At 45.2% G+C, this 21,566-nt stretch overlaps 1 protein-coding gene across 1 annotated transcript in view; it reads left to right on the top strand.

The window, feature by feature from the left end:
- The first annotated feature begins 1,131 nt into the window (after window positions 1-1,131).
- Window positions 1,132-21,566, top strand: part of LOC109873865 (neurexin-2) — a 274,209-nt gene continuing 253,774 nt past the window's right edge. Inside the window, exon 1 of the mRNA XM_031808787.1 lies at window positions 1,132-1,145. The gene's annotated coding sequence lies outside the window, so the exon portion shown is untranslated. The remainder of the gene's footprint in view (window positions 1,146-21,566) is intronic.

Below are 21,566 nucleotides of genomic sequence, written 5' to 3'. Positions count from 1 at the left end.
ATTCATGTTTCAGGACACTGTTGACCTACTGTCACTTTGTGATCCCGGCACAACAACTTGTCTGCTAACCGTGAGGACATTTGTGAACAGTGAAAGAGCAGTGTGGCTTTTCTGCTACTGGGTGCACAAACAGGAAGAATGCATACTAAGATCATCTTAAACAATATTTATATCCATGGTATATTGCCTACATGAGACTGACTAGAGTATGCTTTATAAAAAGCATTCAAAAGGCAGACATTGTCATGACTGTTTTGAGTGGATGGAGAAGGTGTTGATGGATTTGATCAAAGCCCTGACTGTTTTGAGTAGATGGAGTAGTTGTTCAAAGATTTGATCAACACCCTGACTGACTGTTTTCAGTGGATGGAGTAGGTGTTAAGTGATTTGATCTGACTGACTGTTTTGAGTGGATGGAATAGGTGTTGAAGGATTTGATTGAAACCTCTTTCTGACTGTTTTGAGTGGATGGAGTAGGTGTTGACGGATTTGATCAACGCCCTGAATGACTGTTTTGAGTAGATGGAGTAGGTGTTGAAGAATTTGATCAACGCCCTGACTGTTTTGAGTGGATGGAGTAGACGTTGAAGGATTTGATCAAGACCCTGACTTTCTGTTTTGAGTGGATGGAGTAGACGTTGAAGGATTTGATCAAGACCCTGACTTTCTGTTTTGAGTGGATGGAGTAGACGTTGAAGGATTTGATCAAGACCCTGACTTTCTGTTTTGAGTGGATGGAGTAGACGTTGAATGATTTGATCAAGACCCTGACTTTCTGTTTTGAGTGGATGGAGTAGACGTTGAAGGATTTGATCAAGACCCTGACTTTCTGTTTTGAGTGGATGGAGTAGACGTTGAAGGATTTGAATAAGACCCTGACTTTCTGTTTTGAGTGGATGGAGTAGACGTTGAAGGATTTGAATAAGACCCTGACTTTCTGTTTTGAGTGGATGGAGTAGACGTTGAAGGATTTGATCAAGACCCTGACTTTCTGTTTTGAGTGGATGGAGTAGACGTTGAAGGATTTGATCAAGACCCTGACTTTCTGTTTTGAGTGGATGGAGTTGGCTTTGAAAGATTTGATCATAGCCTTGATTGACTGTTTTTTTCTTCTTCTCTCCTCGCAGCCGTATCAACGCAATCTGGTAAGATAGCATACCTTTTATTTGACAGTGAATAGCAGCTGCATTTTTTAATTACATTGAATGTATTCTGACTATGTCTGCCCCAGTTCTGCAGTGAGAGTTGCATAAACATTTGGGTAATTATGGAAACAGGTCATATTGTGACGGTCTTACAATGGATCTGCGCTTTAAATCCTTGTCGTACAAGGGCATGTTTGCTTTTTTTATGAGCCAGTGAAGGAAGGATATGAACACCTGGGAAAGAGACAGATTTTTCCTGAAATACCTACAGTACTTTTCAAACATTGTATCTTCTATCAGATCATAGCAACTGGTGGGTAGTGGAGTTTGTAGTGTTTGTTTAGCAAGACACAGATGTACCTTTAAGTATGTCTAGGTCTGCCAGACCATTTCCTGTGAGTAGGTGAAATAGAAAGCCTTTGACACCAGAGGAGGCTGGTGGGAGGAGCTAGAGGAGGACATGCTCATTGTAATAGCTGGAATGGTATCCATGGAATGGAGTCGAACATGGTTTCCATGTGTTTGATGTGTATGATACTGTTCCGTTCATTCCATTCCAGACATTACAATGTCCTCCTATATCACCTCCCACCAGCCTCCTCTGACACAATTGTATGTGTTGGATAATGAGAATAAGAGGAAAAAGACAGGACAGGTAATGATGCGTGGATTGTGACATCACAGAAACATTGCTAGAGGCAATAGACTATGCTGTTCTATAATACAACAACAACTAACCATGACTTTGCGGTAGTCATTACACGCAAAGCATTGCAATGGCTTTTCACTTGACATGGCCTTCATCCGTGAGCTGTGCTGCTGCTGGTCGCCAAATGAGGTGTAGCAAAGATCCATTACAGTTGTCGCAGGGGTGGGCAACTCCAGTCCTCAGGAGCCTGATTGGTGTCAGACTTTTTCTCCATCCCTAGCAAACACAGCTGAATAAATCAAATTGCATTCTAAACTGAAGATCACGATTAAGTGATTATTGGATGCAGGTGTGTTAGCTGGGGCTGGGGCAAAGCTGTGACACCAATCAGGCCTCCGAGGACTGGAGTTGCCCACCCCTGAATGCATATAGTACATTCACCATGTGGAGCTATATTCCCTTGATGCAATTAAGCAATTCCATGTCTTCCAACAATATCTGGTTGGCTAAATGTAGCATTGATGATGGGCACAGCATTATTTTCTCTGTCTGGGATCTGACCTAAGAGCCCGGTAGTAACCTTTCTAATGTTGCTAGGGAGATGTAGATACCTGCTGGTTTAATTTCTCCAGAGAGTTCAAAGCAGGCCATGTGATGTCTGTCTGTCTGTCTGTGTCTGTCTGTCTCTCTTTAGCAAGGATCCACCTAATCCAGCCAGGGGATTTCACTCCCTCTTTTTGTTTCTGTTAGCCCATGTCTTTATGTGGCTTGGCTAATTTTCGCAGGCACATTATAATAGAAGCACTTTAAAGTCAGCTTAAAAAGGTGGGCACTTAAGTCTATCCTTCTTTTCAATGGCCATTTCAATAGATTAGAATAAGTCTCAGATACATGTTAGAGGTGTATAGGCGGTAAAAGTGTAAGTTATCATTATGAGTTATGGTAGGAAGTCTTCCTCCGGGCCACAGTATAGGAGTAGATAAGCTGCATACGGATTCCATTTCCTGGGCCTTTGAGAGCATTAGTCACATGGTTGTGCCCCACAGCTAGCAGCTTTATGGTAGTATTACCATTTCTGTCATATGCCACCTATTGGAATCTGACACCTACATATCCTGCCTTGCAGCTCTGAGCTGAGGTGTGTAATGGAGGTACTGTATGTCTGCACTACGGGGACAGAAAGTTGTTGTTTCTGCAAATTGTCTTTGGCATTCAGACAATAAAAATTGTGATGTAGTAAGTCTGTTTGGTGCTGGCTAGGGCAGGAATTTGAGATAGGGTAAGAGTGTAAGGAAGGTCGACTGAAGGCTTTGGTTGTCTGAGCCTTTCACTTTCACAGGACAATAAACTTTAACTGGACAATAAAACAATGTGCTGACTTTTGATAAAATTGATGTGCAGTATTGGCTTTACATTAAGCTGCGTTGCCTGTTTCCTAAATGGGCTTCATGAAGTCCATACCTCATGGATATCAACACTTATTCTAAACACTCAAAATACTTGACATTTAGAATCAGTTGAAACCTTGATTGATTTAGTCATTTGGTTCCAATTATTCCCAGTAATTATTCCCAGTATTTGCTCATTGTAAGTGTGTGTGTGTGCGAGGACCGGAATATTAAAAAGATAACGTTTGATTGAATGTATACCTCTGGGCATTAAGGGGGCCAGTGATTAATCACATCAGTGAGCCAGAGAGGACTGGGCTGTTGCTGAGACTGGGGATTCTGGTGCTGCTATATATACTACTGGTCTGACTGGGGGATGGGAGTGGTACTGCTATACATACTACTGGTCTGACTGGGGGATGGGAGTGGTACTACTATATATACTACTGGTCTGACTGGGGGATGGGAGTGGTACTGCTATACATACTACAGGTCTGACTGGGGGATGGGAGTGGTACTACTATATATACTACTGGTCTGACTCGGGGATGGGAGTGGTACTGCTATACATACTACTGGTCTGACTGGGGGATGGGAGTGGTACTACTATATATACTACTGGTCTGACTGGGGGATGGGAGTGGTACTGCTATACATACTACAGGTCTGACTGGGGGATGGGAGTGGTACTGCTATACATACTACTGGTCTGACTGGGGGATGGGAGTGGTACTGCTATACATACTACTGGTCTGACTGGGGGGTGGGAGTGGTACTGCTAGACATACTACTGGTCTGACTGGGGGATGGGAGTGGTACTGCTATATATACTACTGGTCTGACTGGGGGATGGGAGTGGTACTGCTATACATACTACTGGTCTGACTGGGGGATGGGAGTGGTACTGCTATATATACTACTGGTCTGACTCGGGGATGGGAGTGGTACTGCTATACATACTACTGGTCTGACTGGGGGATGGGAGTGGTACTGCTATACATACTACTGGTCTGACTAGGGGATGGGAGTGGTACTGCTATACATACTACTGGTCTGACTGGGGGGTGGGAGTGGTACTGCTATACATACTACTGGTCTGACTGGGGGATGGGAGTGGTACTGCTATACATACTACTGGTCTGACTGGGGGATGGGAGTGGTACTACTATACATACTACTGGTCTGACTCGGGGATGGGAGTGGTACTGCTATACATACTACTGGTCTGACTGGGGGATGGGAGTGGTACTGCTATATATACTACTGGTCTGACTGGGGGATGGGAGTGGTACTGCTAGACATACTACTGGTCTGACTGGGGGATGGGAGTGGTACTGCTAGACATACTACTGGTCTGACTGGGGGATGGGAGTGGTACTGCTAGACATACTACTGGTCTGACTGGGGGATGGGAGTGGTACTGCTATACATACTACTGGTCTGACTGGGGGATGGGAGTGGTACTGCTATACATACTACTTGTCTTACTGGGGGATGGGAGTGGTACTGTTATACATACTACTGGTCTGACTGGGGGATGGGAGTGGTACTGCTAGACATACTACAGGCCTGACTGGGGGATGGGAGTGGTACTGCTAGACATACTACTGGTCTGACTGGGGGATGGGAGTTGTACTGCTAGACATACTACTGGTCTGACTGGGGGATGGGAGTGGTACTGCTATACATACTACTGGTCTGACTGGGGGATGGGAGTGGTACTGCTATACATACTACTGGTCTGACTGGGGGATGGGAGTGGTACTGCTAGACATACTACAGGTCTGACTGGGGGATGGGAGTGGTACTGCTAGACATACTACTGGTCTGACTGGGGGATGGGAGTGGTACTGCTATAAATACTACTGGTCTGACTGGGGGAGGAGAGTGGTACTGCTATAAATACTACTGGTCTGACTGGGGGAGGAGAGTGGTACTAGCGAAAGCGGAACGTCGATATTACGAGGAGTTGTACCAACGAGACAAGCACGAGAGGCAGCCCCATAAAACATTTTTTGGGGAGCACACGGGGAGATTGGCTGAGTCAGGTTGGAGACCTGAGCCAACTCCTCGTGCTTACCGTGGGGAGGGTGTGACTGGTCAGACACCGAGTTACGCAGTGATGCGCACGGGATCTCCAGTTCGCATTCATAGCCCGGTGTGCTCTATTCCAGCTCCTCGCATTTGCAGGGCTAGAATGGGCATTCGGCCAGGACGGATGGTGCCGGCTCAGCGCTCCTGGTCTCCAGTACACCTCATTGGACCAGGATATCCTGCGCCGGCTCTGCGTACTGTGTCTCCAGTGCGCCTCCACAGTCCAGTATGTCCTGTGCCTCCTCCCCGCACTCGCCCTGAGGTGCGTGTCACCAGCCCGGTACCACCAGTGCCGGCACCACGCACCAGACCTCCAGTGCGCCTCCACAGTCCAGTACGTCCTGTGCCTCCTCCCCGCACTCGCCCTGAGGTGCGGGTCTTTAGCTCAGTGCCACCTGTACTGGTCCCACGCACCAAGCCTCCAGTTCGCCTCCAGAGTCCAGTACGTCCTGTGCCTGCTCCTCGCACTCGCCCTGAGGTGCGTGTCTTCAGCCCGGTGCCACCTGTACCGGTCCCAAGCACCAGGCCTCCAGGGCGCCTCCACAGTCCAGTCCAGTACGTCCTATGTCTGCTCCTCGCACTCGCCCTGAGATGCGTGTCTTCAGCCCGGTACCACCAGTGCCGGCACCACTCATCAGGTCTCTAGTGCGCCTCCACAGTCCAGAGCTTCCGGCGACAGTTCCCAGTCCAGAGCTTCCGGCGACAGTTCCCAGTCCAGAGCTTCCGGTGACAGTTCCCAGTCCAGAGCTTCCGGTGACAGTTCCCAGTCCAGAGCTTCCGGTGACAGTTCCCAGTCCAGAGCTTCCGGCGACAGTTCCCAGTCCAGAGCTTCCGGTGACAGTTCCCAGTCCAGAGCTTCCGGCGACAGTTTCCAGTCCAGAGCTTCCAGCGACAGTTCCCAGTCCAGAGCTTCCCGCGACAGTTCCCAGTCCAGAGCTTCCGGTGACAGTTCCCAGTCCAGAGCTTCCGGTGACAGTTCCCAGTCCAGAGCTTCCGGCGACAGTTCCCAGTCCAGAGCTTCCGGTGACAGTTCCCAGTCCAGAGCTTCCGGTGACAGTTCCCAGTCCAGAGCTTCCGGTGACAGTTCCCAGTCCAGAGCTTCCGGTGACAGTTCCCAGTCCAGAGCTTCCGGTGACAGTTCCCAGTCCAGAGCTTCCGGTGACAGTTCCCAGTCCAGAGCTTCCGGCGACAGATTCCCTGTCCGGTGTCTCCAGCGACGGTCCCCAGTCCGAGGCCTCCTGCGATGATCCACGGTTCGGTTCTACAAAGGCGGAGGGATCAGCATAAAGAGGGGGGGCTGCGTCCAGAACCGGAGCCGCCACCGAGGGTAGGTGCCCACCCTGACCCTCCCCTATAGGTTCAGGTTTGCAGCCGGGAGTCCGCACCTTTGTGGTCTTCATCTTCATGTTTTTTGTTAGTTTGTTTGGTGTTCATTCTTTTAATAAAAAGACTGTACGCATATCACGCTGCACCTTGGTCTCCTTCATATGACGAACGTGACACAGCGGTCTGATAGAGGCTCTGTATTGACTATATCTACTACTTCCAGGACAGTTTTTATTTGTTAAACTAGCAATTATTTGTTCAGAGATGTATTCAAATCTAGTTTGATTTTGGTTTGTTTCTCATTTACACACTCCCTGTCCTATGCATTAAAATACATTTTTTAAATGTGTGATGGTTTTGATTATCCTAATGATTTGATATTGCCGTTAGCGTGTCACAGTGAGTGGGAACTCTGTTATGTGTGTTACTTCACCATCAGAGAATGCAGGGTGTGTGGTCGGGACCTGTCAGATACAGATATGCATGTCTATGTTTATCCCACCTGGAGAGAGAACTGTTATCATGGTCACTGTGATCATGTGTGCCATCATTACGGGCTGGAGAAGTTCATCAACTGATATTAAAGTAACAGTATTATTTACCCAAATTGGAAGATTACCTAATCAAATGGATACCAAGTCTGGGTTTTTTGCTCTGTCAGTGAAGCTAATGCTAAACTGTAGCTGAGGAAATCAATCCACTTTCATACACTGAAACACACACACACACACACACAACAAAAGTTAATGACCCAGACCTCAGACTCCGATCATAATCCCACGTTGTCTAATGGCTTTGCAGTCAGCTTGGAGGAGCATATGGTGTCCTTGACATGGCCTTGGCATTAGAGAGAAGAAGAAAGGAAGAGAGAAGAAGAGTGATAGGCAGGTTTCTATCATCATCCTACATTCTCAGCATTCCCAGGCGTGTGCACACACACGTTATTTCTAAAACATTATTTTTTACTTGTGAGTTTAGGTATGCAACTCCCCCTTAATGGGTGAAATGTCCTCTTCTTGCTGATTGTGGAAAGGACCTGCATAGTTCAACATCACTGCAATCGTGCAATCTGATGTGTAAGAATGCAGATAGAGGAATACCTCTTCCTTTTATGTATTTTTACAAATGTTTCTTTTAAGTCTTCTTTCAATATCGCCCACATCCTGTTAAACCACTTAGATGTAACTCAAACCTCCATCCTGTTAAACCACTTAGATGTAACTCAAACCTCCATCCTGTTAAACCACTTAGATGTAACTCAAACCTCCATCCTGTTAAACCATGTAGAGGTAACTCAAACCTCCATCCTGTTAAACCACTTAGATGTAACTCAAACCTCCATCCTGTTAAACCACGTAGCGGTAACTCAAACCTCCATCCTGTTAAACCATGTAGAGGTAACTCAAACCTCCATCCTGTTAAACCACTTAGATGTAACTCAAACCTCCATCCTGTTAAACCATGTAGAGGTAACTCAAACCTCCATCCTGTTAAACCACTTAGATGTAACTCAAACCTCCATCCTGTTAAACCACTTAGATGTAACTCAAACCTCCATCCTGTTAAACCACTTAGATGTAACTCAAACCTCCATCCTGTTAAACCACTTAGATGTAACTCAAACCTCCATCCTGTTAAACCACATAGCGGTAACTCAAACCTCCATCCTGTTAAACCACTTAGATGTAACTCAAACCTCCATCCTGTTAAACCACTTAGATGTAACTCAAACCTCCATCCTGTTAAACCACTTAGATGTAACTCAAACCTCCATCCTGTTAAACCACTTAGATGTAACTCAAACCTCCATCCTGTTAAACCACTTAGATGTAACTCAAACCTCCATCCTGTTAAACCACTTAGATGTAACTCAAACCTCCATCCTGTTAAACCACTTAGATGTAACTCAAACCTCCATCCTGTTAAACCACTTAGATGTAACTCAAACCTCCATCCTGTTAAACCACTTAGATGTAACTCAAACCTCCATCCTGTTAAACCACTTAGATGTAACTCAAACCTCCATCCTGTTAAACCACGTAGTGGTAACTCAAACCTCCATCCTGTTAAACCATGTAGAGATAACTCAAACCTCCATCCTGTTAAACCACTTAGATGTAACTCAAACCTCCATCCTGTTAAACCATGTAGAGGTAACTCAAACCTCCATCCTGTTAAACCACTTAGATGTAACTCAAACCTCCATCCTGTTAAACCATGTAGAGGTAACTCAAACCTCCATCCTGTTAAACCATGTAGAGGTAACTCAAACCTCCATCCTGTTAAACCACGTAGCGGTAACTCAAACCTCTATCCTGTTAAACCACTTAGATGTAACTCAAACCTCCATCCTGTTAAACCACTTAGATGTAACTCAAACCTCCATCCTGTTAAACCACTTAGAGGTAACTCAAACCTCCATCCTGTTAAACCACTTAGATGTAACTCAAACCTCCATCCTGTTAAACCACTTAGATGTAACTCAAACCTCCATCCTGTTAAACCACGTAGCGGTAACTCAAACCTCCATCCTGTTAAACCACTTAGATGTAACTCAAACCTCCATCCTGTTAAACCATGTAGAGGTAACTCAAACCTCCATCCTGTTAAACCACGTAGCGGTAACTCAAACCTCTATCCTGTTAAACCACGTAGAGGTAACTCAAACCATTGCACAAAGTAGGGGGGTAGGCTTAAGAGGTTAATTAAACCATGTAGAGGTAACTCAAACCTCCATCCTGTTAAACCATGTAGAGGTAACTCAAACCTCTATCCTGTTAAACCACGTAGAGGTAACTCAAACCTCTATCCTGTTAAACCACGTAGAGGTAACTCAAACCTCTCTCCTGTTAAACCACTTAGATGTAACTCAAACCTCTATCCTGTTAAACCACGTAGAGGTAACTCAAACCTCTATCCTGTTAAACCACGTAGAGGTAACACAAACCTCTATCCTGATAAACCACGTAGAGGTAACTCAAACCTCCATCCTGTTAAACCACTTAGATGTAACTCAAACCTCCATCCTGTTAAACCACTTAGATGTAACTCAAACCTCCATCCTGTTAAACCACTTAGATGTAACTCAAACCTCCATCCTGTTAAACCACTTAGATGTAACTCAAACCTCCATCCTGTTAAACCACTTAGATGTAACTCAAACCTCCATCCTGTTAAACCACTTAGATGTAACTCAAACCTCCATCCTGTTAAACCACGTAGTGGTAACTCAAACCTCCATCCTGTTAAACCATGTAGAGATAACTCAAACCTCCATCCTGTTAAACCACTTAGATGTAACTCAAACCTCCATCCTGTTAAACCATGTAGAGGTAACTCAAACCTCCATCCTGTTAAACCACTTAGATGTAACTCAAACCTCCATCCTGTTAAACCATGTAGAGGTAACTCAAACCTCCATCCTGTTAAACCATGTAGAGGTAACTCAAACCTCCATCCTGTTAAACCACGTAGCGGTAACTCAAACCTCTATCCTGTTAAACCACTTAGATGTAACTCAAACCTCCATCCTGTTAAACCACTTAGATGTAACTCAAACCTCCATCCTGTTAAACCACTTAGAGGTAACTCAAACCTCCATCCTGTTAAACCACTTAGATGTAACTCAAACCTCCATCCTGTTAAACCACTTAGATGTAACTCAAACCTCCATCCTGTTAAACCACGTAGCGGTAACTCAAACCTCCATCCTGTTAAACCACTTAGATGTAACTCAAACCTCCATCCTGTTAAACCATGTAGAGGTAACTCAAACCTCCATCCTGTTAAACCACGTAGCGGTAACTCAAACCTCTATCCTGTTAAACCACGTAGAGGTAACTCAAACCATTGCACAAAGTAGGGGGGTAGGCTTAAGAGGTTAATTAAACCATGTAGAGGTAACTCAAACCTCCATCCTGTTAAACCATGTAGAGGTAACTCAAACCTCTATCCTGTTAAACCACGTAGAGGTAACTCAAACCTCTATCCTGTTAAACCACGTAGAGGTAACTCAAACCTCTCTCCTGTTAAACCACTTAGATGTAACTCAAACCTCTATCCTGTTAAACCACGTAGAGGTAACTCAAACCTCTATCCTGTTAAACCACGTAGAGGTAACACAAACCTCTATCCTGATAAACCACGTAGAGGTAACTCAAACCTCTATCCTGTTAAACCACGTAGAGGTAACTCAAACCTCTATCCTGTTAAACCACGTAGAGGTAACTCAAACCTCTATCCTGTTAAACCACGTAGAGGTAACTCAAACCTCCATCCTGTTAAACCACGTAGAGGTAACTCAAACCTCCATCCTGTTAAACCACGTAGAGGTAACTCAAACCTCCATCCTGTTAAACCATGTAGAGGTAACTCAAACCTCCATCCTGTTAAACCACGTAGAGGTAACTCAAACCTCTATCCTGTTAAACCATGTAGAGGTAACTCAAACCTCTATCCTGTTAAACCACGTAGAGGTAACTCAAACCTCCATCCTGTTAAACCACGTAGAGGTAACTCAAACCTCTATCCTGTTAAACCACGTAGAGGTAACTCAAACCTCCATCCTCCATCTTATCATTTCATCTTCTTCAGTATATTTCAACACCATCTACAAAAGATTATGTACCAACATGTTGGTGCGATTCAGCTGCTATATGTGTTTGCGTGGGCTGGAAGTGATCTCTCATTTGACCTACGAGTGCATTTGTGTACATTTTCAAGGCTTTGCTCAACTCCGTCATTGTTGAAGTGTCTCTTTCTCTCCTAGTGGTGAAAGTCTCAGTGGGATCAGATTGTGGGGATGGACTCTAAAATGAGCACAATGAGACATCCTCACAGTGGGTTTCAGGAGACCCTGAGGTTCACTCCCATGTGGATGTTATAAATTAGGAAGGCATGCTTCACTAGATTCTGTAACGAGGGTGTTGCTACAGTTTGGGTTACTGTGATAGTAACTGTTTCCTGTTTGCCAGATTATGTACAGATGTATTGTGTCATATCCGGTTGTTTACGTTTTGTATGGTGGACACTCAAGTCAGCTTGTCAGGATGGCTGAGATTTACCCCTTCTGTCTGAGCTAGAGGGTGCCTACAATTGTTTTCAACAAGAGAAGATGACACTGTGATTTTTGGAAATCCTTTTGTCGTGCGTGGTCCACATCTCAGAGTGCTTATCTTTTACATCTGTATGAAGAGGCTGTGCTAGCCAGCCCGGCTGAGCCGTCAATCTCAGATGTGTGGCTGATAGAAGACAACTCAAGTAATAACTAAAAGTATGAAAACACATAGATAGGAGGCTGGATATTTATCCGCTGAAGAATATTTTCCTCATTGTTCACTTTGAAAATGTAGTTGACATATTGTTTTTACTCTCTTTCTCAGCATTGCAATATTAAAGGTTGCTCTAGAATATGATGTCAAAACGTCATCTCCTTCCATTTAATGGTGTCTGTCCTCATGGGATGAGAAGGCACAATATACACCTGAATGAGGAAAGCACAGCAGTTCCCTTGAGACTGACAGTCAGTGGAAGTCAATGGAACTATACTGTAGCTCTTTTCCCATTTTATATTGTGTGAATTAGATGTATGACCTCCATCCTGCCCCCAGCGCCTTCCACCAGGTGTACGTGACCGTCTTTGTGGATTGTCACGGCGTCCAGCTGGATGTATAGATATCAGTTCAGGTGTTTCAGGTGTTAAAGGCTGCCTCTCTCTCTTACCAGTAATGTGAGGAGACTCCGAGATGATTGACAGTATTGAGATGCAGCGTACCCTAGCCTTCGGCAATATAAGAAAACAAATTACTATATTCCTCACTCTATTTAAACGTTTTTATGAGTTGTCTGCGCTGTTGTATGCCCTCTCTCCCTGTTGTCATGTGAGATTCCAGTCAGCTCCCCCAGATCGGGATTGTGAGAGCTGTTTTAGAGGAACACAGCTGTGTCTGTCATGCAATGCCATGCACTTTAGGGACCAGCCACATTATATCAGGCCCGAGCACTGACGGAGGCACTGCACAGAGACAGATCCTTTGGGCCGCTGGCCTCCGCACGATGGTGCTTAGCTGGAGGAAGAGGGGGCTATTGCACAGTACACTGGATTCTCCTGGTGATACAATATCATCAATATTAGCAGTTTATTTACTGTTTGGGGAATAAACAGATGACTTGAACTGACGTGAACTGCCTTGAATGAGCTTCTGTAGAGTAGGCTTAGTTACAAATCTGGATAGGGAAAGGACTTCAGTCTCAGGGATTCCCTTGCCACATACAAAGAGGAGAGGGATGGAGGAGTAGAGTGTACTACTCTCCACTCATGTATCTGATGAGATCAGTGCACTCGCAGCTGAAAAATATATTTGATGTTCTGCTGACTTTTTGTTTGTTGATAGACATACCTGCTCTGTAATTCCGTGAGCTCATGTTGCCAGTGTAAGACCACTGAGGTTGAAAGGCCGCCCGTAGACACATAAGCTGTGTGGATCGTACAGTAGAACTGAAGAGATTCCACCCGTAGACACATAAGCTGCGTGGATCGTACAGTAAAACTGAAGAGATTACACCCATAGACACATAAGCTGTGTGGATCGTACAGTAGAACTGAAGAGATTCCACCCGTAGACACATAAGCTGTGTGGATCGTACATTAGAACTGAAGAGATTCCACCCGTAGACACATAAGCTGTGTGGATCGTACAGTAGAACTGAAGAGATTCCACCCGTAGACACATAAGCTGTGTGGATCGTACAGTAGAACTGAAGAGATTCCACCCGTAGACACATAAGCTGTGTGGATCGTACAGTAGAACTGAAGAGATTCCACCCGTAGACACATAAGCTGTGTGGATCGTACAGTAGAACTGAAGAGATTCCACCCGTAGACACATAAGCTGTGTGGATCGTACAGTAGAACTGAAGAGATTCCACCCGTAGACACATAAGCTGTGTGGATCGTACAGTAGAACTGAAGAGATTCCACCCGTAGACACATAAGCTGTGTGGATCGTACAGTAGAACTGAAGAGATTCCACCCGTAGACACATAAGCTGTGTGGATCGTACAGTAGAACTGAAGAGATTCCACCCGTAGACACATAAGCTGTGTGGATCGTACAGTAGAACTGAAGAGATTCCACCCGTAGACACATAAGCTGTGTGGATCGTACAGTAGAACTGAAGAGATTCCACCCGTAGACACATAAGCTGTGTGGATCGTACAGTAGAACTGAAGAGATTCCACCCGTAGACACATAAGCTGTGTGGATCGTACAGTAGAACTGAAGAGATTCCACCCGTAGACACATAAGCTGTGTGGATCGTACATTAGAACTGAAGAGATTCCACCCGTAGACACATAAGCTGTGTGGATCGTACAGTAGAACTGAAGAGATTCCACCCGTAGACACATAAGCTGTGTGGATCGTACAGTAGAACTGAAGAGATTCCACCCGTAGACACATAAGCTGTGTGGATCGTACAGTAGAACTGAAGAGATTCCACCCGTAGACACATAAGCTGTGTGGATCGTACAGTAGAACTGAAGGAATTCCACCCGTAGACACATAAGCTGTGTGGGTCGTACAGTAGAACTGAAGAGATTCCACCCGTAGACACATAAGCTGTGTGGATCGTACAGTAGAACTGAAGAGATTCCACCCGTAGACACATAAGCTGTGTGGATCGTACAGTAGAACTGAAGAGATTCCACCCGTAGACACATAAGCTGTGTGGATCGTACAGTAGAACTGAAGAGATTCCACCCATAGACACATAAGCTGTGTGGATCGTACATTAGAACTGAAGAGATTCCACCCGTAGACACATAAGCTGTGTGGATCGTACAGTAGAACTGAAGGAATTCCAGGATTATATGTGTGGGAGTATCTTCACACAGCTCCTGTCTTTATTATATGATATTGTGTTCCTAAAATAAGACAATGTAATTATATACTTTCTAAGAGATTTCTCATTATCTTGCTGTCTCTCTCTATTGTCTCTGTCTCTCTCTATCGTCTCTCTCTCGTCTCTCTATCGCCTCTCTCTTTCTCTATATTGTCTATCTCTATCCTCTCCATCGTCTCTCTCTCTAGCGTCTCTTTCTCTGTCGTCTCTATCGTCTCTCATCTTTCTCCCTCCCTCCATCTCTCACACTCTCTCTCTTTGTGTCTGTCTATTTACCTCCCTCCCTCTCTCACACTCTCTCTCTGTCTCTCTCTATTGTCTGTCTCTCAATCGCCTTTCTCTCGCTATCGTCTATCTCTATCGTCTCTCTCTCTATCGTCTCTCTCTTTCTATCATTTCTCAAATAAATTCAATTCAAGGGGCTTTATTGGCATGGGAAACACATGTTAAAATTTCCAAAGCAGGTGAAGTAGATAATAAACAAAAGTGAAATAAACTATAAAAATGAACAGTGAACATTACACTCACAGAAGTTCCATAAAGTGGTGTGTGCTGGGAATTGTATGAGCGAGTGTTGTCTGGGGTTAGATCGCCTATTTTTCCCTACTTGTTTTACTTCTCTTGGTGGTTTTTCTTTTTCTATGCATGATTACAGTGATTATTTATTTGGTTAATTTGTTGTGTGTTTTTCTTGTCGGAATTGCCCTGGTTTTGGCGGGAATGGCGACCCACATGGAGACGCCATCCCTGTCACTTCGGCACGGCTTTAGGTGTGTTACTGAAGCTACTGTCACTGTGGAGTTTCTGGTTCCCATAGGAGAGAATGTAGGCTATGAGAATGTTGCTTATGCGTCGTGGATGAGGAAAGCGGTGGTGGTTTTTCTTAAAGGATGTTGTTGATCGTATGGTTGAGAATGGTGTACTTCTTAAAGAAGAGCGTCTTGTTGATCGTATGGTTGAGCATGGTGTACTTCTTAAAGAAGAGTGTCTTGTTTGATCATATGGTTGCATGGTGTACTTCTTCAAGAAGAGTGTCTTGTTGATCATATGGTTGCATGGTGTACTTCTTAAAGAAGATCGTTTTATTGATTTTATGGTTGAGCATGGTGTACTTCTTAAAGAAGAGTGTCTTGTTTGATCATATGGTTGCATGGTGTACTTCTTCAAGAAGAGTGTCTTGTTGATCATATGGTTGCATGGTGTACTTCTTAATGAAGAGCGTTTTATTGATTTTATGGTTGAGCATGGTGTACTTCTTAAAGAAGAGTGTTTTGTTGATCGTATGAAGGGAAAAATATTGTTGTAGGAGGTAAGGACGGATCTGGAGAGCCATTTCCTCAGACTGGTGAGGAGATGCCCAGTACGAGTGATGGGGTACAGGAGGGGGTTCATGTGGAGCTAGTCTCCCAGGTAGTGGAGGAGATGCCCACTATGAGTGATGGGGTACAGGAGGGGGTTCATGTGGAGCTAGTCTCCCAGGTAGTGGGGGAGATGCCCATTATGAGTAATGGGGAACAGGAGGGGGTTCATGTGGAGCTAGTCACCCAGGTAGTGGAGGAGATATCCTGTACGAGTAATGGGGAACAGGAGGGGGTTCAGGTTGGGCTAGTCTCCCAGGTAGTGGAAGAGATGCCCACTACGATTGATAGGGTGCAAGTGGGGAGTGTTGAGAGGGATGTGGCTGAGGGGAGTCAGAGGTCTGTGTCCTCAGTTGAGGAAGATCAGGAGAAGGATATTGATATCTCTTTTGATATGAAAGCAGCTGGTGATGATTCAATTTACAATCAAGAGGAGGTAAATGGGTTCCTGGATCAGACTTTTGGGAAATCTGTCAAATTGGTAAGAAGTGTGTGAGGTCAGCTGTGACGTTACAGAAGACGGTGGGGTTAGACCAGTTGAGTGAGAAGAAGCGTTTTTGCTTGAGAAAATGTGTTACTGTTATCACAGCAGCAAAAGGTAGTGGGAAACATGGTCAGGTTCAGAGAAAATTAAAACAACGATGATGATCATGCCTCATAGAGTGTTTTTTTCTCCTTGTCTGGTTTCTCTGTGGTTTCTTCTGCTTTTCTTTTCTCTTTTCTACATGGAGGTACTAAGGGTAGGTTTTCTCAATATTAATGGGGGAAGGGATAGGAATAAGAGGGCTTGGGTATTAGAAGTAATAAAACAGAAAAGGCTTCATGTGTTTTTTAATACAGGACACATAGTGATGAGGCCAATGAGGTTGACTGGGGTATGTGGTGGGAGGGGCAGCATATACTCAGTCATGGAACTCATTTCAGTGCTGGGGTGGCAATTTTGTTTTCCTCAGGCTTAGGGGTGACTGTGGTGTCTACAACAGAGATGGTCAAGGGTCGGGTTTTATTGGTCAAGGCAGATGTTATGTTTTTATAGGTTTTCTGTTTATGCTCCTAATGAGGGTTCAGAGCGTATTGTTGTATTTGATCAAATAAAGGAAACCTGAAGACAGTGTGACCAAGAGGGGTGTATGGTTTTAGGGGGAGACTGGAACTGTACAGTGGATTTTACTATTGACCGCACTGCTGAAGAACCTCACCTGCGGTCAGCTACCTGCCTGTCTGGTCTATTAACTGAATTTGAGCTTTCTGATGTGTGGAGAGTAAGGAATGCAAAAGTTAGGCGGTACACATGGTTAAAAGTTAATGAAGGTGGTGTCAGTGCAGCAAGGTTAGACAGATCTCTACTGTAGTAGGGTTGGAAGGTTAGACAGGTTGTATGTATCTGATCACTACTGTAGTAGGGTTGGAAGGTTAGACAGGTTGTATGTATCTGATCTCTACTGTAGTAGGGTTGGAAGGTTAGACAGGTTGTATGTATCTGATCACTACTGTAGTAGGGTTGGAAGGTTAGACAGGTTGTATGTATCTGATCACTACTGTAGTAGGGTTAGAAGGTTAGACAGGTTGTATGTATCTGATCACTACTGTAGTAGGGTTGGAAGGTTAGACAGGTTGTATGTATCTGATCACTACTGTAGTAGGGTTGGAAGGTGTGCCATTACTCCTGTGTGTTTTTATGATCACCATGATATGTCTGATATTCACTTGTCCTGTCCACGAAGGTCATCACCTTATTGGTATTTTAATGTTACATGATGCCATGTTTTGTGAAAGGTTTTTGTTGTTTTGGGAAATAATATTGAAGTTAAAAAGACTATCAGGGCCCTTGAACAGGACATCAAATCTATTGAATTGAAGTTGCTCTCTCAGAATGACCCAGACTAATGAACATACAGGACGAGAGACATGAACTGAGGTCGTTTTTACATGAAAGGTGCCTTGATTAGGTCTCGTTTTGCTACCCTCAAGGATATGCATTTTTTAAAAACCTAGGGCAGTCTACATTGCAATGCAAACAGATGGTCTGCCTTCCTCTCCCTGATGGGAAGGTGACCACAGATGACGGTGAGATGTGCCAACGTGCAGTGGATTTCTACTCTGCCCTCTATAAGGCGGAGTTTTGTGATTCTCTGTGTACTGAACAGTTGTTACATGGACTTCCTCAATTGGGCCCTGAACAGAGAGTTGCTCTGGACTCTGACATTACTCTGCAGGAGCTGTCCACAGCAGTTATGCAGCTCTCATCAGGCTGAGCCCCTGGCATCGATGGTTTACCATCTGAGTTCTATAAGCACTGTTGGGGGGGATTTGTATGAAGTGGTGTGTGAATATTTAATTGTAGGTTCTCGTCCTGTATCTTGTCAACGTGCTGTGCTTTCATTGTTGCCAAAAAAAGGGGGATTTGGCTCTTCTAAAAACTTGGCGGCCTGTTGCATTGCTGTGTGCATAATATACAATTTTATCTAAATGTCTCTCAAACAGGTTCAACGAGTATCTGGGGCTGTTGGTCAACAAGGACCAGTCTTACTGTGTACCTGACCACTCTATTGTTGATAACCTGTTTCTGATAAGAGATGTTTTAGACATTTGTAAACTGTCTAATGTGAATGTGGGTTTTCTTTCTTTGGATCAGGAAAAGGCTTTTGACCGTGTGAACCATCAGTACTTGTTCAAAACAATGAAAGCCTTTGGGTTTGGGGATGTTTTTGTCTTGGATGAATTTACTGTATGTTGGGGCCTCATGTATGATGAAGGTGGGGGATGGTTTGAGCTGCCCCATGCCCGTCCAAAGGGGCTTCAGGCAGGGATGCCCACTTTCAGGGCAGTTATATCGTCTGGTAATTGAACCAATGCTTTGTATTTTAAGAGCGAGGCTTACTGGTTTCTCTGTGCCAGGGGTTATGAAGGGTCCCATGATAGCACTGTCTGCATATGCAGATGACGTGACAGTTTTTATTACAGGGGGTGAAGATGTTAAGGTTCTCAAACGCTTTAAATGTGTATGAGCGGGCCTCCTCAGCTAGAGTAAATTGGGAAAAGAGCGAATCGCGGTGGGTAGGTCAGATTCAGATGGGGTCTGCTCCACGGTTACCATGGGGGCTTCAGTGGGGCAGAGATGGGATGAAGACTTTGGGGGGTTTTCTAGGCTCCGATGTCTTTCAGATAAAGTACTGGGAGGGTGTAGTGGAGAAAGTGTGTTCCAGATTGTCAAGGTGGAAATGGGTGTTACCCCAGCTGTCTTATAGAGGAAGGGTGCTGGTAGCCAATAATCAGACTAATGATTTTACAGCCACCGGTGGGTCTATACAAGAGCTTCAGAGGCCCTTGTCAATTTCTTCGGATCTGGACAACATTGGATTAAAGCTGTGGCCCTGTACCTGCTACTGCACGAATATGGGCAAGGCCTGGTGGACATTTCTTCCAGGATCATGGCTTTCGGCTTCAAGCAGCCCAGAGACTGTTGTACAGTTGTGACGGTTCTAGCTGGGTTGACACAGCCTATAGGAGAGAATGGCTGTTTGGGCTTAGACAAGCACCTTTTCCTCTTAAAGCTGGAGGGGGGGGGGGGGGGGGGGTTGTCTGGACTGACTCCATTTTATGAGTCAGTTATGCAAATTTGGAGAGTTTTTGTCATGTCCTGTAAGGCCGGCACGCCACGCGTTTTGAAGAGCCTCTTTTTGAATAACACTGCCTTCCAGTCCCGTGCTCTGGGTTCAGCCAGCCTACGTTCATGCCTGTTAGGTGTGGGGTCTACCAGGCTGGGTCATCTGATGCGGAGTAGGAGCAGATCGTTGGAGGAGCTGGGAGAACGAGCAGGGATCCGATCATCTCGCCTACTGAGGGGGGGTCAAATCTGAGGTCTGCGACTCCTTGCCAGTACTTCATCAGCAGTATATGACTGACACTTCCAAATCTGATTGGTGGACGGAGGGTCTGGATCATGTGTTCCCTGCGCTGAATGTTAGTGCTGCGGCGGGGGCATTAGAGGAGGACGTGTGGATCCTGTTTTCCTTCAATACCCCGGAGTTGGAGGAGTTCAAGGCAGTGGGAAAGAAGGCCAAAATCTGTGTAAAAGTGTCCCGTGCTTCTTCCCTGGAAGGGGTCAAATCTACGAGGTGGGCGGGTGTGTTGGGTCCAGGTACCTCCCCAAAAGGCTGTTGGCGGTCTTTATATAAACTGCGTATTGATAAGTGAACAGCTGACCTCCAATGGAGGATAATACATGGAGCCATAGTCACCAACATGCATCTGGTACACCTGGATTCTACTGTTTGGGAGGGATGTCCAATATGCATCTGGTACACCTGGATCCTACTGTTGGGGAGGGATGTCCAATATGCATCTGGTACACCTGGATCCTACTGTTGGGGAAGGGTGTCCAATATGCATCTGGTACACCTGGATCCTACTGTTGGGGAGGGGCGTCCAATATGCATCTGGTACACCTGGATCCTAATCTTGGGGAGGGGTGTCCAACATGCATCTGGTACACTTGGATCCTACTGTTGGGGAGGGGTGTCCAATATGCATCTGGCACACCTGTATCCTACTGTTGGGGAGGGGCATCCAATATGCATCTGGTACACCTGGATCCTACTGTTGGGGAGGGGTGTCCAATATGCATCTGGTACACCTGGATCCTACTGTTGGGGAAGGGTGTCCAACATGCATCTGGTACACCTGGATCCTACTGTTGGGGAAGGATGTCCAATATGCATCTGGTACACCTGGATCCTACTGTTGGGGAGGGGCGTCCAATATGCATCTGGTACACCTGGATCCTACTGTTGGGGAAGGGTGTCCACTCTGTGCTGACAGAGTCTGGAACTCCGGCACATTTGTTCTGACAGTGTCCCTGGTTGGTCGGAATGATTGACCTGATCAATAGCTGGTTCTCAGCTCTGGGAGAGATTTTCTCTTCCCAACAATTTATATTTGGGCTAAAGTACAGGTTTAGTCGAAGGGGGTGCAGTTATTTAGCTTAACTTTGTGTCGGGCACCTAAATTAGCAATATGAAAGACATGAAAGAACAGTATTCGGGGATAGGGGTCTGTGGATGTGGTGGGGATGCTGGAGAGAATGTTGGCAGTGAGACTGAGGGTTGAGTTTGCCTTCATCAAATTGGTTTACAATATTGATCTGTTTATGAGTATATTGGGCATTCAGAGGTTGTTGTGTTTAGTTACTGAGTAGGTTGGTGTTGTGTTTTTAATTAATTGATGTGTAACCATGGTTTACAAATTCTCTCTCTCTCTATCGTCTCTCTCTCTCTCTCTATCTTCTTTCTCTATTGTCTCTCTATCGTCTCTCTCTCTCTCTATCTTCTCTCGTGCTTTCTCTCGTCTCGCTCTCTCTCTCTATCGTCTCTCTCTATCGTCTCTCTCTCTCTCTATCGTCTTTGTCTTTCGTCTCTCTATCGTCTTTCTCTATCATCTTTCTCTATCGTCTCTCTCTCTCTATTGTCTCTCTCTATTGTCTCTCTCTCTCTATCTTCTTTCTCTATTGTCTCTCTATCGTCTCTCTCTCTCTATCTTCTCTCGTGCTCTCTCTCGTCTCGCTCTCTCTCTCTATCGTCTCTCTCTATCGTCTCTCTCTCTATCGTCTCTCTCTCTCTCTATCGTCTTTGTCTTTCGTCTCTCTATCGTCTTTCTCTATCATCTTTCTCTATCGTCTTTCTCTCTCTCTATTGTCTCTCTCTTTC

The sequence above is a fragment of the Oncorhynchus kisutch genome, linkage group LG29 (assembly GCF_002021735.2).
Source record: "Oncorhynchus kisutch isolate 150728-3 linkage group LG29, Okis_V2, whole genome shotgun sequence".
Classification (NCBI taxonomy): Eukaryota; Metazoa; Chordata; class Actinopteri; order Salmoniformes; family Salmonidae; genus Oncorhynchus; species Oncorhynchus kisutch.
This window is presented reverse-complemented; position numbering and strand designations above follow the sequence as displayed.